This window comes from Oncorhynchus tshawytscha, linkage group LG29 (assembly GCF_018296145.1).
Source record: "Oncorhynchus tshawytscha isolate Ot180627B linkage group LG29, Otsh_v2.0, whole genome shotgun sequence".
Lineage (NCBI taxonomy): Eukaryota > Metazoa > Chordata > Actinopteri > Salmoniformes > Salmonidae > Oncorhynchus > Oncorhynchus tshawytscha.
In genome coordinates, this window is record NC_056457.1 from 33,213,686 (window position 1) to 33,229,494 (window position 15,809).

A 15,809-nucleotide genomic window follows, 5' to 3' on the forward strand; every position below is an offset into this window, starting at 1 on the left:
GCAGCAGCAGGAGCGGCAGCAGCTGCAGTGGGAGAGGCTGCACCACCTGGAGAAATGGACATGGGAGGAAGAACTGGACGGTAAAGGACCCTGGGCTCAGCCTGGAGAATATCGCCGCCCCAAGGAAGAACTGGAGGCGGCGAAAGCTGAGAGGCGCAGATATGAGGAGGCAGCACGGCGTAGCGGATGGAAGCCTGAGAATCAGCCCCAAAAATTTCTTGGGGGGCTCAGGGAGAGTGTGGCAGAGTCAGGAGTCAGACCTGAGCCAACTCTCCCTGTTTATCGTGAGGAGCCAAGGAGGAGACCAGAACCAGAGCCGGTGTTGGAGGTGAGCGAAACAGAGACTGTGAAGGAGTTAATGGGGAAATTGGAGGAGAGAGAAATGAGGGAGTTGCTGTGTTGGTGCTTTTTGCATGGAATTCGCCCGACGGAACGTGTTGGGGATTTGATGGCACCTGGGTTAGTACTCCATACTCGTCCTGAGGTGCGTGTTAGTCGGCTGGTGAAGTTTGTGCCAGCCTCACGCACCAGGCCTCCTGTGCACATCCCTAGCCTTGCACGTCCTGTGCCAACACTGCTCTCAAGATCTCCAGTACGCCTTCACGGTCTAGCCCATCCTGTGCCACCTCCACACTCCAGTCCTCCGGTAGCAGCTCCCCGCACCAGGCTTCCTGTGCGTGTCCTCGATCCAGTACCACCAGTTCCAGCACCACGCACCAGGCCTTCAGTGTGCCTCGCCTGTTCAGCGCAGCCAGCGCTTTTCTCCTCTCCTGCGCTGCTGGAGTCTCCCGCCTGTTTAGCGCAGCCAGAGCCTTTCTCCTCTACAGCGCTGCCGGAGCCTCCCGCCTGTTCAGCGCAGCCAGAGCCTTCCTCCTCTACAGCGCTGCCGGAGCCTCCCGCCTGTTTAGCGCAGCCAGAGCCTTCCTCCTCTCCTGCGCTGCCGGAGTCTCCCGCCTGTTCAGCGCAGCCAGAGCTGCCAGTCCGCATGGAGCAGCCAGAGCTGTCAGTCTACATGGAGCAGCCAGAGCTGTCAGTCTGCATGGAGCAGCCAGAGCTGTCAGTCTGCATGGAGCAGCCAGAGCTGTCAGTCTGCATGGAGCAGCCAGAGCTGTCAGTCTGCATGGAGCAGCCAGAGATGTCAGTCTGCATGGAGCAGCCAGTCTGCAAGGAGCAGCCAGAGCTGTCAGTCTGCATGGAGCAGCCAGAGCTGCCAGTCTGCAAGGAGCTGCCAGTCTGTAAGGAGCTGCCAGTCTGCACGGAGCCGCCAGAGCTGTCAGCCTACATGGAGCAGCCAGAGCTGTCAGTCTGCATGAAGCAGCCAGAGATGTCAGTCTGCATAGAGCAGCCAGTCTAAATCAAATCAAATCAAATCAAATTTTATTTGTCACATACACATGGTTAGCAGATGTTAATGCGAGTGTAGCGAAATGCTTGTGCTTCTAGTTCCGACAATGCAGTAATAACGAGCAAGTAATCTAACAATTCCAAAAAAAAACTACTGTCATACACAGTGAAAGGGGATAAAGAATATGTACAACAGGATATATGAATGAGTGATGGTACAGAGCAGCATAGGCAAGATACAGTAGATGATATCGAGTACAGTATATACATATGAGATAAGTATGTAAACCAAGTGGCATAGTTAAAGTTACTAGTGATACATGTATTACATAAGGATGCAGTCGATGATATAGAGTACAGTATCAACGTATGCATATGAGATGAACAATGTAGGGTAAGTAACATTATATAAGGTAGCATTGTTTAAAGTGGTTAGTGATATATTTACATCATTTCCCATCAATTCCCATGATTAAAGTGGCTGGAGTAGAGTCAGTGTCATTGACAGTGTGTTGGCAGTAGCCACTCAATGTTAGTGGTGGCTGTTTAACAGTCTGATGGCCTTGAGATAGAAGCTGTTTTTCAGTCTCTCGGTCCCAGCTTTGATGCACCTGTACTGACCTCGCCTTCTGGATGGCAGCGGGGTGAACAGGCAGTGGCTCGGGTGGTTGATGTCCTTGATGATCTTTATGGCCTTCCTGTAGCATCGGGTGGCGTAGGTGTCCTGGAGGGCAGGTAGTTTGCCCCCGGTGATGCGTTGTGCAGACCTCACTACCCTCTGGAGAGCCTTACGGTTGAGGGCGGTGCAGTTGCCATACCAGGCGGTGATACAGCCCGCCAGGATGCTCTCGATTGTGCATCTGTAGAAGTTTGTGAGTGCTTTTGGTGACAAGCCAAATTTCTTCAGCCTCCTGAGGTTGAAGAGGCGCTGCTGCGCCTTCCTCACGATGCTGTCTGTGTGAGTGGACCAATTCAGTTTGTCTGTGATGTGTATGCCGAGGAACTTAAAACTTGCTACCCTCTCCACTACTGTTCCATCGATGTGGATGGGGGTGTTCCCTCTGCTGTTTCCTGAAGTCCACAATCATCTCCTTAGTTTTGTTGACGTTGAGTGTGAGGTTATTTTCCTGACACCACACTCCGAGGGCCCTCACCTCCTCCCTGTAGGCCGTCTCGTCGTTGTTGGTAATCAAGCCTACCACTGTTGTGTCGTCCGCAAACTTGATGATTGAGTTGGAGGCGTGCATGGCCACGCAGTCGTGGGTGAACAGGGAGTACAGGAGAGGGCTCAGAACGCACCCTTGTGGGGCCCCAGTGTTGAGGATCAGCGGGGAGGAGATGTTGTTGCCTACCCTCACCACCTGGGGGCGGCCCGTCAGGAAGTCCAGTACCCAGTTGCACAGGGCGGGGTCGAGACCCAGGGTCTCGAGCTTGATGACGAGCTTGGAGGGTACTATGGTGTTGAATGCCGAGCTGTAGTCGATGAACAGCATTCTCACATAGGTATTCCTCTTGTCCAGATGGGTTAGGGCAGTGTGCAGTGTGGTTGAGATTGCATCGTCTGTGGACCTATTTGGGCGGTAAGCAAATTGGAGTGGGTCAAGGGTGTCAGGTAGGGTGGAGGTGATATGGTCCTTGACTAGTCTCTCAAAGCACTTCATGATGACGGATGTGAGTGCTACGGGCGGTAGTCGTTTAGCTCAGTTACCTTAGCTTTCTTGGGAACAGGAACAATGGTGGCCCTCTTGAAGCATGTGGGAACAGCAGACTGGTATAGGGATTGATTGAATATGTCCGTAAACACACCGGCCAGCTGGTCTGCGCATGCTCTGAGGGCGCGGCTGGGGATGCCGTCTGGGCCTGCAGCCTTGCGAGGGTTAAAACGTTTAAATGTCTTACTCACTTCGGCTGCAGTGAAGGAGAGACCGCATGTTTCCGTTGCAGGCTGTGTCAGTGGCACTGTATTGTCCTCAAAGCGGGCAAAAAGTTATTTAGTCTGCCTGGGAGCAAGACATCCTGGTCCGTGACTGGGCTGGGTTTCTTCCTGTAGTCCGTGATTGACTGTAGACCCTGCCACATACCTCTTGTGTCTGAGCCGTTGAATTGAGATTCTACTTTGTCTCTGTACTGGCGCTTAGCTTGTTTGATAGCCTTGCGGAGGGAATAGCTGCACTGTTTGTATTCAGTCATGTTACCAGACACCTTGCCCTGATTAAAAGCAGTGGTTCGTGCCTTTAGTTTCACACGAATGCTGCCATCAATCCACGGTTTCTGGTTAGGGAATGTTTTAATCGTTGCTATGGGAACGACATCTTCAACGCACGTTCTAATGAACTCGCACACCGTATCAGCGTATTCGTCAATGTTGTTGTCTGACGCAATACGAAACATCTCCCAGTCCACGTGATGGAAGCAGTCTTGGAGTGTGGAGTCAGCTTGGTCGGACCAGCGTTGGACAGACCTCAGCGTGGGAGCTTCTTGTTTTAGTTTCTGTCTGTAGGCAGGGATCAACAAAATGGAGTCGTGGTCAGCTTTTCCGAAAGGGGGCGGGGCAGGGCCTTATATGCGTCGCGGAAGTTAGAGTAACAATGATCCAGGGTCTCTTTCCACCCCTGGTTGCGCAATCGATATGCTGATAAAATTTAGGGAGTCTTGTTTTCAGATTAGCCTTGTTAAAATCCCCAGCTACAATGAATGCAGCCTCCGGATAAATCGTTTCCAGTTTGCAGAGAGTTAAATAAAGTTCGTTCAGAGCCATCGATGTGTCTGCTTGGGGGGGGATATATACGGCTGTGATTATAATCGAAGAGAATTCTCTTGGTAGATAATGCGGTCTACATTTGATTGTGAGGAATTCTAAATCAGGTGAACAGAAGGATTTGAGTTCCTGTATGTTTCTTTCATCACACCATGTCACGTTGGCCATAAGACATACGCCCCCGCCCGTCTTCTTACCAGAAAGATGTTTGTTTCTGTCCGCGCGATGCGTGGAGAAACCCGTTGGCTGCACCGCTTCGGATTGCGTCTCTCCAGTGAGCCATGTTTCCGTGAAGCAAAGAACGTTACAGTCTCTGATGTCCCTCTGGAATGCTACCCTTGCTCGGATTTCATCAACCTTGTTGTCAAGAGACTGGACATTGGCAAGAAGAATGCTAGGGAGTGGTGCACGATGTGCCCGTCTCCGGAGTCTGACCAGAAGACCGCTTCGTTTCCCTCTTTTTCTGAGTCGTTTTTTTTTTTTGGTCGCTGCATGTGATCCACTCGGTTACACTGGTTGTAAGGCAGAACACAGGATCCGCATCGCGAAAAACATATTCTTGGTCGTACTGATGGTGAGTTGATGCTGATCTTATATTCAGTAGTTCTTCTCGGCTGTATGTAAAGAAACCTAAGATGACCTGGGGTACTAGTGTAAGAAATAACACGTAAAAAAACAAAAAACTGCATAGTTTCCTAGGAACGCGAAGCGAGGCGGCCATCTCTGTCGGCGCCGGAAGTACCGAGTAGTAGTCTGCAAGGAGCTGTCAGTCTGCAAGGAGCTGTCAGTCTGCAAGGAGCTGTCAGTCTGCAAAGAGCTGCCAGGCTACAAGGAGCAGCCAGTCAGCACGGAGCCGCCAGAGCTGTCAGTCTGTAAGAAGCCGCCAGAGCTGTCAGCCTATATGGAGCAGCTAGTGCCGCCAGTCTGCCCAGCGCCGCCAGTGCCCCCAGTCTGCCCAGCGTCACCAGTCTGCCCAGCGCCGTCAGTCTGCCCAGCATCGCCAGTCTGCCCAGCATCGCCAGTCTGCCCAGCATCGCCAGTCTGCCCAGCATCGCCAGTCTGCCCAGCACCGCCAGTCTGCCCAGCGTCGCCAGTCTGCCCAGCGCCACCAGTCTGCCCAGCGCCGCCAGTCTGCCCAGCGTCGCCAGTCTGCCCAGCGTCGCCAGTCTGCCCAGCGCCGCCAGTCTGCCCAGCGCCGCCAGGCTGCCCAGCGCCGCCAGGCTGCCCAGCGCCGCCAGATCTGCCAGTCAGCCAGACTCTTCCAGATCTGCCAGTCAGCCAGACTCTTCCAGATCTGCCAGTCAGCCAGACTCTTCCAGATCTGCCAGTCAACCAGACTCTTCCAGATCTGCCAGTCAACCAGACTCTTCCAGATCTGCCAGTCAACCAGACTCTTCCAGATCTGCCAGTCAACCAGACTCTTCCAGATCTGCCAGTCAACCAGACTCTTCCAGATCTGCCAGTCAACCAGACTCTTCCAGATCTGCCAGTCAACCAGACTCTTCCAGATCTGCCAGTCAATCAGACTCTTCCAGATCCGCCAGTCAGCCGGGATCTGCCAGAACTGCCAGTCAACCAGGATCCGCCAGTCGACCAAGATCCGCCAGTCGGCCAGGATACGCCAGTCGGCCAGGATCCGCCAGAACTGCAAGTCGGCCAGGATCTGCCAGAACTGCCAGTCGGCCAGGATCCGCCAGTCTGCCAGGATCCGCCAGTCTGCCAGGATCCGCCAGAACTGCCAGTCGGCCAGGATCTGCCAGTCGGCCAGGATCTGCCAGTCGGCCAGGATCCGCCAGACTGCCAGGATCCACCAGTCAACCAGGATCCGCCAGAAGTGCCAGTCGGCCAGGATCCGCCAGTCTGCCAGGATCCGCCAGTCTGCCAGGATCCACCAGTCAGCCAGGATCCGCCAGAACTGCCAGTCGGCCAGGATCCGCCAGTCTGCCAGGATCCGCCAGTCTGCCAGGATCAGTTAGATCCGCCATTCAGCCAGGATCCGCCAGACTGCCAGGATCCACCAGTCAACCAGGATCCGCCAGAAGTGCCAGTCGGCCAGGATCTGCCAGTCAGCCAGGATCCGCCAGTCTGCCAGGATCAGTTAGATCCGCCATTCAGCCAGGATCGGCCAGTCAGCCAGGATCCGCCAGTCTGCCAGGATCCACCAGTCAGCCAGGATCTGGTAGATCCATCAACCTGCCTGAGCTTCCTCTCACTCCTGAGCTTCCTCTCACTCCTGAGCTTCCTCTCACTCCTGAGCTTCCTCTCACTCCCGAGCCTCCTCTCACTCCTTTGCTTCCCCTCGGTCCCGAGCTTCCCCTCGGTCCCGAGCTACCTCAGTCCAGTGGGGCCCGTTGTTAGGTTTCCTAGGCCAAGGTTAGAGGCGAGGGTCGCCACTCAAGGGACACTAAGGAGGTGGACTAAGACAATTATGGAGTGGGGTCCACGTCCAGCACCAGAGCCGCCACCGCGGACAGATGCCCACCCAGACCCTCCCCTACAGGTTTAGGTTGTGCGTTCGGGAGTCCGCACCTTAGGGGGGGGGGTTCTGTCACGCCCTGGTCAAAGTATTTTGTGTTTATCTTTATGTATTTGGTCAGGCCAGGGTGTGGCATGGGGTTTTTGTAATTGTGGTGGGTTTGTCTTGGGGTTTTGGTGGTGGTATTGGGATTGTAGCTTAGTGGGTTATCTAGCAAAGTCTATGGCTGTCTGGAATGGTTCTCAATCAGAGGCAGGTGCTTATCGTTGTCTCTGATTGGGAACCATATTTAGGCAGCCATATTCTTTGAGTTTGTCGTGGGTGATTGTCCTTTGTGTCCTATGTGTACTCTCGGTTAGTTTGCACTAGATAGGCTGTTTCGGTTTTGATTACGTTTATTGTTTTGTGTAGTGTTCGTGTTTCTTTATTTGATTAAACATGAATCTCAATCGACACGCTGCAGTTTGGTCCGACTCTCCTTCATCACCACTAGAAAACCGTAACACGTTCGTTTGTAGAGATGGACCAAGGCACAGCGGATGTTGTGTTCCACATAATTTATTAAACGTGAAACTTTAAACAAAACAAGAAACGAACCGTGACTACAGAGGTGCTACATACACTTTCTCGAAATACAAAATACAATATCCCAAAAACACAGGTGGGAACAAACACTACTTTAAATATGATCCCCAATTAGAGAAAATGATTACCAGCTGCCTCTAATTGGGAATCATACAAATCACCAACATAGAAATAATAACCTAGAACCCCACATAGAAATAACAATAATAGAAATAACAAACTAGAATAACCCCAGTCACACCCTGACCTACTACACCATAGAGAAACAATGGCTCTCTATGGTCAGGGCGTGACAGATGGTTTTTGATCATTTTTGATATTGATGGTTTTTATATTTTTATATTAATGTGTTTTTAAATTAGTTTGATATTGATGATGTTTAATGATTTTTGATATTGATGGTTTTATATTTTTCTCACAGTTTTTTTAAATGATTTTTGATATTGATGGTTTTTAAATTTTTCATATTAATGTTTAAAAAAATATTTTTTTAGATTGATTGTTCTTAATAATTTTTTTATATTAATGGTTTTTGATTGTTTAATATGGTTCTATGTGAGTATTTTACTTATTCATAACTCTCCAATTATCTTAGCAATAACAAAGTAATAAATGAAAACATTTTGTATTTGTATTTGTCCAAATGTAATTTCTTATGTATCTATCTTTTGTAGGTGGTTTGTAATATTGTCTTGTGTCCTCCTCGGCAGTGGTGGAAAAAGTACCCAAGAGTCATACTTGAGTAAAAGTATAGATACCTTAATAGGGAATTACTAGTAAAAGTGAAAGCCACTCAGTAAAATCCTACTTGAGTAAAAGTCTTTAAAAGTATTTGGTTTTTAAATATACTTGAGTATCAAAAGTAAATTATTTTAAATTCCTTATTTGGACCAAGCCAGATGGCACAATTGTTTGTTATTTTTATTTATTTTTTACAGATAGCCAGGGTCACACTAACATTCAGACATCATTCAGAAATAAAGCATTTGTGTTTAGTGAGTCGCCGGATCAGAGGAAGTAGAGATGACCAGGGATGTTCTCTTAATAAGTGCGGGAATTGGACCATTTTCCTGTCCACGAGTACTTTTGGGTGTCAGGGAAAATGTATGGAGTAAAAAGTACACACTTTCATTAGGAATGTAGTGAAGTAAAAGTTTTCAATAATATTTATAGTAAAATAAAGTACAGATACCACAAAAAGTACCATTGCTCATTGAATACCTAAGAGAGAGGTTGTGTATCTTTAAGCTACACGTCCACTACTGAGGACTGAAGCATCACTGTTGTGACTCATTAGAGACATCAGAGGAGAACAAGCAGACGGTGAGAGGGAGGGATGAGACTAGAGCGAAAACACCCACAGACTGACCGCATTAAAGGAAAGCTGTTAACTTTGTAGTAAGGGCCACTCTTTTTCATCCTGGGAAATCAAAGAGATCAGTTCGGCCAACATTAACACTATACTGTAACAAGCCGTTTTCCTCAGGGCTTATTGAGTTTGTACAGGTTTTGTTGTATTTTCAAGAGCCACAGCAGGTGAACAGGACTAGTGAATGGTCAAAGCAGGTGAACAGGACTAGTGAATGGTCACGACAGGTGAACAGGACTAGTGAATGGTAAAAGCAGGTGCACAGGACTAGTGAATGGTCAAAGCAGGTGAACAGGACTAGTGAATGGTCACGACAGGTGAACAGGACTAGTGAATGGTCAAAGCAGGTGAACAGGACTAGTGAATGGTCACGACAGGTGAAGAGGACTACTGAATGGTCACGACAGGTGAACAGGACTACTGAATGGTCACGACAGGTGAACAGGACTAGTGAATGGTCACGACAGGTGAACAGGACTACTGAATGGTCACGACAGGTGAACAGGACTAGTGAATGGTCACGACAGGTGAACAGGACTAGTCAATGGTCACGACAGGTGAACAGACCTAGTGAATGGTCACGACAGGTGAACAGGACTAGTCAATGGTCACGACAGGTGAACAGACCTAGTGAATGGTCACGACAGGTGAACAGGACTAGTGAATGGTCACGACAGGTAAACAGGACTACTGAATGGTCACGACAGGTGAACCGGACTAGTGAATGGTCACGACAGGTGAACAGGACTACTGAATGGTCAAAGCAGGTAAACAGGACTACTGAATGGTCAAAGCAGGTAAACAGGACTAGTGAGTGGTCACGACAGGTGAACAGGACTACTGAATGGTCAAAGCAGGTAAACAGGACTACTGAATGGTCACAGCAGGTAAACAGGACTAGTGAATGGTGACGCAGGTAAACAGGACTAGTGAATGGTCACGCAGGTGAACAGGACTAGTGAATGGTCACGACAGGTGAACAGGACTAGTGAATGGCTACGACAGGTGAACAGGACTACTGAATGGTCACGACAGGTGAACAGGACTAGTGAATGGTCAAAGCAGGTAAACAGGACTAGTGAATGGTCACGACAGGTAAACAGGACTAGTGAATGGTCACGACAGGTGAACAGGACTACTGAATGGTCACGACAGGTGAACAGGACTACTGAATGGTCAAAGCAGGTAAACAGGACTAGTGAATGGTCACGACAGGTGAACAGGACTACTGAATGGTCATGACAGGTGAACAGGACTAGTGAATGGTCAAAGCAGGTAAACAGGACTAGTGAATGGTCACGACAGGTAAACAGGACTACTGAATGGTCACGACAGGTGAACAGGACTAGTGAATGGTCAAAGCAGGTAAACAGGACTAGTGAATGGTCACGACAGGTGAACAGGACTACTGAATGGTCACGACAGGTGAACAGGACTACTGAATGGTCAAAGCAGGTAAACAGGACTAGTGAATGGTCACGACAGGTGAACAGGACTAGTGAATGGTCACGACAGGTGAACAGGACTACTGAATGGTCATGACAGGTGAACAGGACTAGTGAATGGTCAAAGCAGGTAAACAGGACTAGTGAATGGTCACGACAGGTAAACAGGACTAGTGAATGGTCACGACAGGTGAACAGGACTAGTGAATGGTCAAAGCAGGTAAACAGGACTAGTGAATGGTCACGACAGGTAAACAGGACTAGTGAATGGGCACGACAGGTGAACAGGACTAGTGAATGGTCACGACAGGTAAACAGGACTAGTGAATGGTCACGACAGGTGAACAGGACTAGTGAATGGTCACGACAGGTAAACAGGACTAGTGAATGGGCACGACAGGTGAACAGGACTAGTGAATGGTCACGACAGGTGAACAGGACTACTGAATGGTCACAACAGGTGAATAGGACTAGTGAATGGTCAAAGCAGGTAAACAGGACTAGTGAATTGTCACGACAGGTGAACAGGACTAGTGAATGGTCAAAGCAGGTAAACAGGACTAGTGAATTGTCACGACAGGTGAACAGGACTAGTGAATGGTCACGACAGGTAAACAGGACTAGTGAATGGTCACGACAGGTGAACAGGACTAGTGAATGGTCACGACAGGTAAACAGGACTAGTGAATGGTCACAACAGGTGAACAGGACTAGTGAATGGTCACGACAGGTAAACAGGACTAGTGAATGGTCACGACAGGTGAACAGGACTAGTGAATGGTCAAAGCAGGTAAACAGGACGAGTGAATGGTCACGACAGGTGAACAGGACTAGTGAATGGTCACGACAGGTAAACAGGACTAGTGAATGGTCACGACAGGTGAACAGGACTAGTGAATGGTCAAAGCAGGTAAACAGGACTAGTGAATGGTCAAAGCAGGTAAACAGGACTAGTGAATGGTCACGACAGGTGAACAGGACTAGTGAATGGTCAAAGCAGGTAAACAGGACTAGTGAATGGTCACGACAGGTAAACAGGACTAGTGAATGGTCACGACAGGTAAACAGGACTAGTGAATGGTCACGACAGGTGAACAGGACTAGTGAATGGTCACGACAGGTGAACAGGACTAGTGAATGGTCACGACAGGTGAACAGGACTACTGAATGGTCAAAGCAGGTAAACAGGACTAGTGAATGGTCACGACAGGTGAACAGGACTAGTGAATGGTCAAAGCAGGTAAACAGAACTAGTGAATGGTCACGACAGGTGAACAAGACTACTGAATGGTCAAAGCAGGTAAACAGAACTAGTGAATGGTCACGACAGGTGAACAGGACTAGTGTATGGTCCCGACAGGTAAACAGGACTAGTGAATGGTCACGACAGGTGAACAGGACTACTGAATGGTCAAAGCAGGTAAACAGGACTAGTGAATGGTCACGACAGGTGAACAGGACTAGTGAATGGTCACGACAGGTGAACAGGACTACTGAATGGTCACAGCAGGTAAACAGGACTAGTGAATGGTCACGACAGGTGAACAGGACTAGTGAATGGTCACGACAGGTGAACAGGACTACTGAATGGTCACAGCAGGTGAACAGGACTAGTGAATGGTCACAGCAGGTGTACAGTACTAGTGATACAGTACTATCAGAAATGGTTGCTTATGGGTACCTTCATGTATGTGTAAAATATTACTGTTTTCAGGCGTATCCTGTTTCATTCTTGAGGTGTTTCTACAACTTGATTGGAGTCCACCTGTGGTACATTCAATTGATTGGACATTATTTGGAAAGGCACACACTTGTCTATATAAGGTCCCACCGTTGACAGTGCATGTCAGAGTGAAAACCAAGCCATGAGGTCGAAGGCATAGTCCGTAGAGCTCCGATACAGGATTGGGTCAAGGCAGAGATCTGGGGAAGGGTAACTAAACATTTCTGCAGCATTGAAGGTCCCCAAGAACGCAGTGGCCTACATCATTCTTAAATGGAAGAAGTTTGGAACCACCAAGACTCTTCATGGAGCTGGCAGCTCGGCCAAACTAAGCAATCGGAGGAGAAGGGCCTTGGTCAGGGAGATGAGCAAGAACCCAGTGGTCACTCTGACAGAGCTGCAGCGTTCCTCTGTGGAGTTGGGAGAAACTTCCAGAAGGACAACCATCTCAGCGGCACTCCACCAACCAGGCTTTTATGGTAGAGTGGCTAGATGGAAGCCTCTGCTCATTAAAAGGCACATGACAGCCAGCTTAGAGTTTGCCAAAAGGCACCTAATGGACTCTCAGACCATGAGAAACAAGATTATTTGGCCTGAATGCCAAACGTCATGTCTGGAGGAAACCTGGCGCTATCCCTTCAGTGAAGCATGGTGTGGCAGCATCATGCTGTGGGGATGTTTTTCAGCTGAAGGGACTGGGATACTAGTCAGGATCGAGGGAGAGATGAATGGAGCAAAGTACAGTGAGATCCTTGTTGAAAACCTGCTCCAGTGTGCTCAGGACCTCAGACTGTGGCGAAGGTTCACCTTCCAGCAGGACAAGGACCCTAAGCACACAGCCAAGCCAACGCAGTAGTGGCTTCGGGACGAGTCTCTGAATGTCCTTGAGTGGTCCAGCCAGAGCCCGTGCGGCAACGCTCACCATCCAACCTGATAGCGCATGAGAGGATCTGCAGAGAAGAATGAGAGAAACTCCACAAATACAGGTGTGCCAAGCTTGTAGCGCCATACCCAAGAAGACTTGAGGCTGTAATCACTGCCAACGGTGCTTCAACAAAAAGTACTGAGTAAAGAATCTGAATACTTATGTAAATGTGATATTTCTGTTTTTTTTATTGGATACATTTGCTAAAATTTCTTACAGCCAATTTTTTGCTTTATGGGGTATTACGGGTTTACGGGTTGCTCCCGACGCCACTTGTGTCACGCCCTGGCCTTAGTTATCTTTGTTTTCTTTATTTTGGTTAGGCCAGGGTGTGACATGGGTGATTTATGTGTTTTGTCTTGTCTAGGGTTTTTTGTAGATTTATGGGGTTGTGTTCTTTTAGGTGTCTAGGTAAGTCTATGGTTGCCTGGATTGGTTCTCAGTCAGAGGCAGGTGTTTATCGTTGTCTCTGATTGGGAGCCATATTTAGGCAGCCATATTCTTTGGGTATTTTGTGGGTGATTGTTTCCTGTCTTTGTGTTTTCTGAACCAGTTAGGACTGTTTCGGTTTTCACGGTTATTGTTTTGTAGTTAGTTTATGTTAAGTGTCTCTTACTAAAGAACCATGAACTATAACCACGCTGCGTTTTGGTCCGCCTCTCCTTCGCAGGAAGAAAGCCGTGACAACTTGGGTACATTGCAGCCTGACAGCTTGAAATATGTTTTGGACACTACAATGACAATGGTTACCTTTGTTATTAAAGCAAGGCCCCTGAACTCCTGTGTATTTTATGAGCTATGCAATGATATGGACAATGACCATGTAACACTTTTACAACATACAGAAGTGTGCTGGTTATAAATGGGCAAAGTATTGACACGTTTTTTTTTTAAATCGAGAGACGAGCTTAAAGTTTTCTTTGCTGACCATCATTTCCACTTGTCTGACCACTTGCGTGATGATGAGTTTCTCACATGACTGGCCTATCTGGGTGATGTTTTTTCTCGCCTGAATGATCTGAGTCTAGGATTACAGGGACTCTCCACAACAATATTCAAAGTGGAGGACAAAATTGAGGCTATGAATTAAAAAGTTGCAACTCTTTTCTGTCTGCATTTACAAGGACAACAGACAGGTCTTTCCATTTCCATTTCTTTTGTGCAAATGAACTCAAGTTTACGGACAATGTCAAATGAACTCGAACTTATGGACAATGTCAAATGAACTCAAGCTTACGGACAATGTCAAATGAACTCGAACTTACAGACAATGTCAAATGTGATTTAGCGAAGCACCTTAGTGAGTTGAGTGCGCAGTTACTTTCCCGAAACGTATGACACAAACAACTGGATTCGTTGTCCCTTTCATGCCCTGCCTCCAGTCCACTTACTGATATCTGAACAAGAGAGCCTCATTGAGATTGCAACAAGCGGTTCTGTGAAGCCACTGCCAGATTTCTGGATATTTCTGCCAAGGCATTTCTGCCAAGGCATTTCTGCCAAGGCATACTGTGTGTGGAAAATGATTTAAGACTGAGACCCTCTCCAATACAACCCAACATTGCAGAGTTATGTGTATCCATTCAAGCACACCTTTCTCATTAACCTGTGGTGAGTTATTCACAATTTTTGATGAACAAATAAGGTTTTATATGTAAGATGGTTAAATAAAGAGCAACATTATTGATTATTATTTGTGCCTGTCACTTCCCACGAGCCGGGTTGTGACAACTCATTCTTATGTTTAATAAGTGTATCGTATAGTGTGTGTGTGGCAGGCTTACAATAATGGCACCCTGGTGCTAGAGGGGGTACAGCTGGAGGTTGCTTGCTTAAAGAGGTACGGGACTATAACATGTTTGGGAACCACTGCTCTGGATAATAGCATCTGCTAAAATGACTAAAATGTCCAAATGTACTGTAAATGTTTTGCATTCAGATCTCACGTGATTCATTCATAAAAACAAAGATTCATGTCACACGTATCATTTGTACAGTTCTTTATGTAGTTATTTGTTACATTTGACTGTAAAACCTAGCAGTACTACTTATTTCTCTAAGAGGGTGGTGGATATTGCCTATAGCCTTTTGCAAAAAAATATGATTATTTGTCTCTCTGAAATGAAACCATCAATTGATAGATTACCAACAAAAACATGTCTGTCAATTGAACGATCCATGCTATGATTAGATAGTGAAAAAACATACCAATTGCTTTCACAAGTGCTTTAAACAACAAAAGATAATTGACCAACATTTCTGAAAATGGATATGCTGTATAGCGTTTAGGAAAGAATGTCTTCAAATACAAGCTGAAGGTGGAAATGGAGGGTGAATTTCGGGGAAGGTTTACTCCCATTTGCGTCTTCTACATCTCCTGCCATATATCCATTCAACATCCAGGCTTAAGACATGTCAATGAACAGGAATTGCTTTCTCACTCAAAATGGTTGTTGCCTGCAATTTATAGTTCAATATTTACACGTGTATCAGAGACGGGGGGGGATTGGGGGCCAAGTGTTTACATTGTTTAGCAATAATAGTCTGGGAGCAACAGTGGTGATGTGCATATACTGTATCATGACTGTGTGTTTCTGTGTGTTTCTGTGTGTGTGTGTGTGTGTTTCTGTGTGTGTGTTTCTGTGTGTGTGTGTGTGTGTTTCTGTGTGTGTGTGTGTGCGTGAGTGAGTGCATGAGTGCTAAGGTGCGAAGTGTCAGTGCAGGTGTTCAGTCCAGTTCTGATGGACTGTAGATATAAACTGTTTCTGAGATATTTTTTAAATGTATAAAATGTAAAAAATATCACATGTACTGAAGTTTTCAGATCATGTACTCAGTACTTTGTTGAAGCACCATTGGCAGCGATTACAGCCTTGTGTCTTCTTGGGTATGACGCTACAAGCTTGGCACACATGTATTTGGGGAGTTTCTCCCATTCTTCTCTGCAGATCCTCTCAAGCTCTGTCAGGTTGGATGGGGAGCGTCGCTGCACAGTTTTTTTCAGGTCTCTCCAGAGATGTTCGATCAGGTTTAAGTCCGAACTCTGGCTGGGCCGAGCTCATTCAGAGACTTGTCCTGAAGCCACTCCTGCGTTGTCTTGGCTGTGTGCTTAGGGTCATTGTCCTGTTGGAAGGTGAACCTTCACCCCAGTCTGAGGCCCTGAGCGCTCTGTGGCAGGTTTTCA

The 15,809-nt window shown here is 47.6% G+C and overlaps 1 protein-coding gene across 1 annotated transcript in view; it reads right to left on the minus strand.

Annotated features, from left to right (window-relative positions):
• LOC121841318 (repetitive proline-rich cell wall protein 2-like) overlaps nucleotides 1–15,809 on the minus strand; it is a 158,255-nt gene that overhangs the window by 48,372 nt on the left and 94,074 nt on the right. The gene's annotated exons all lie outside the window — the stretch shown is intronic.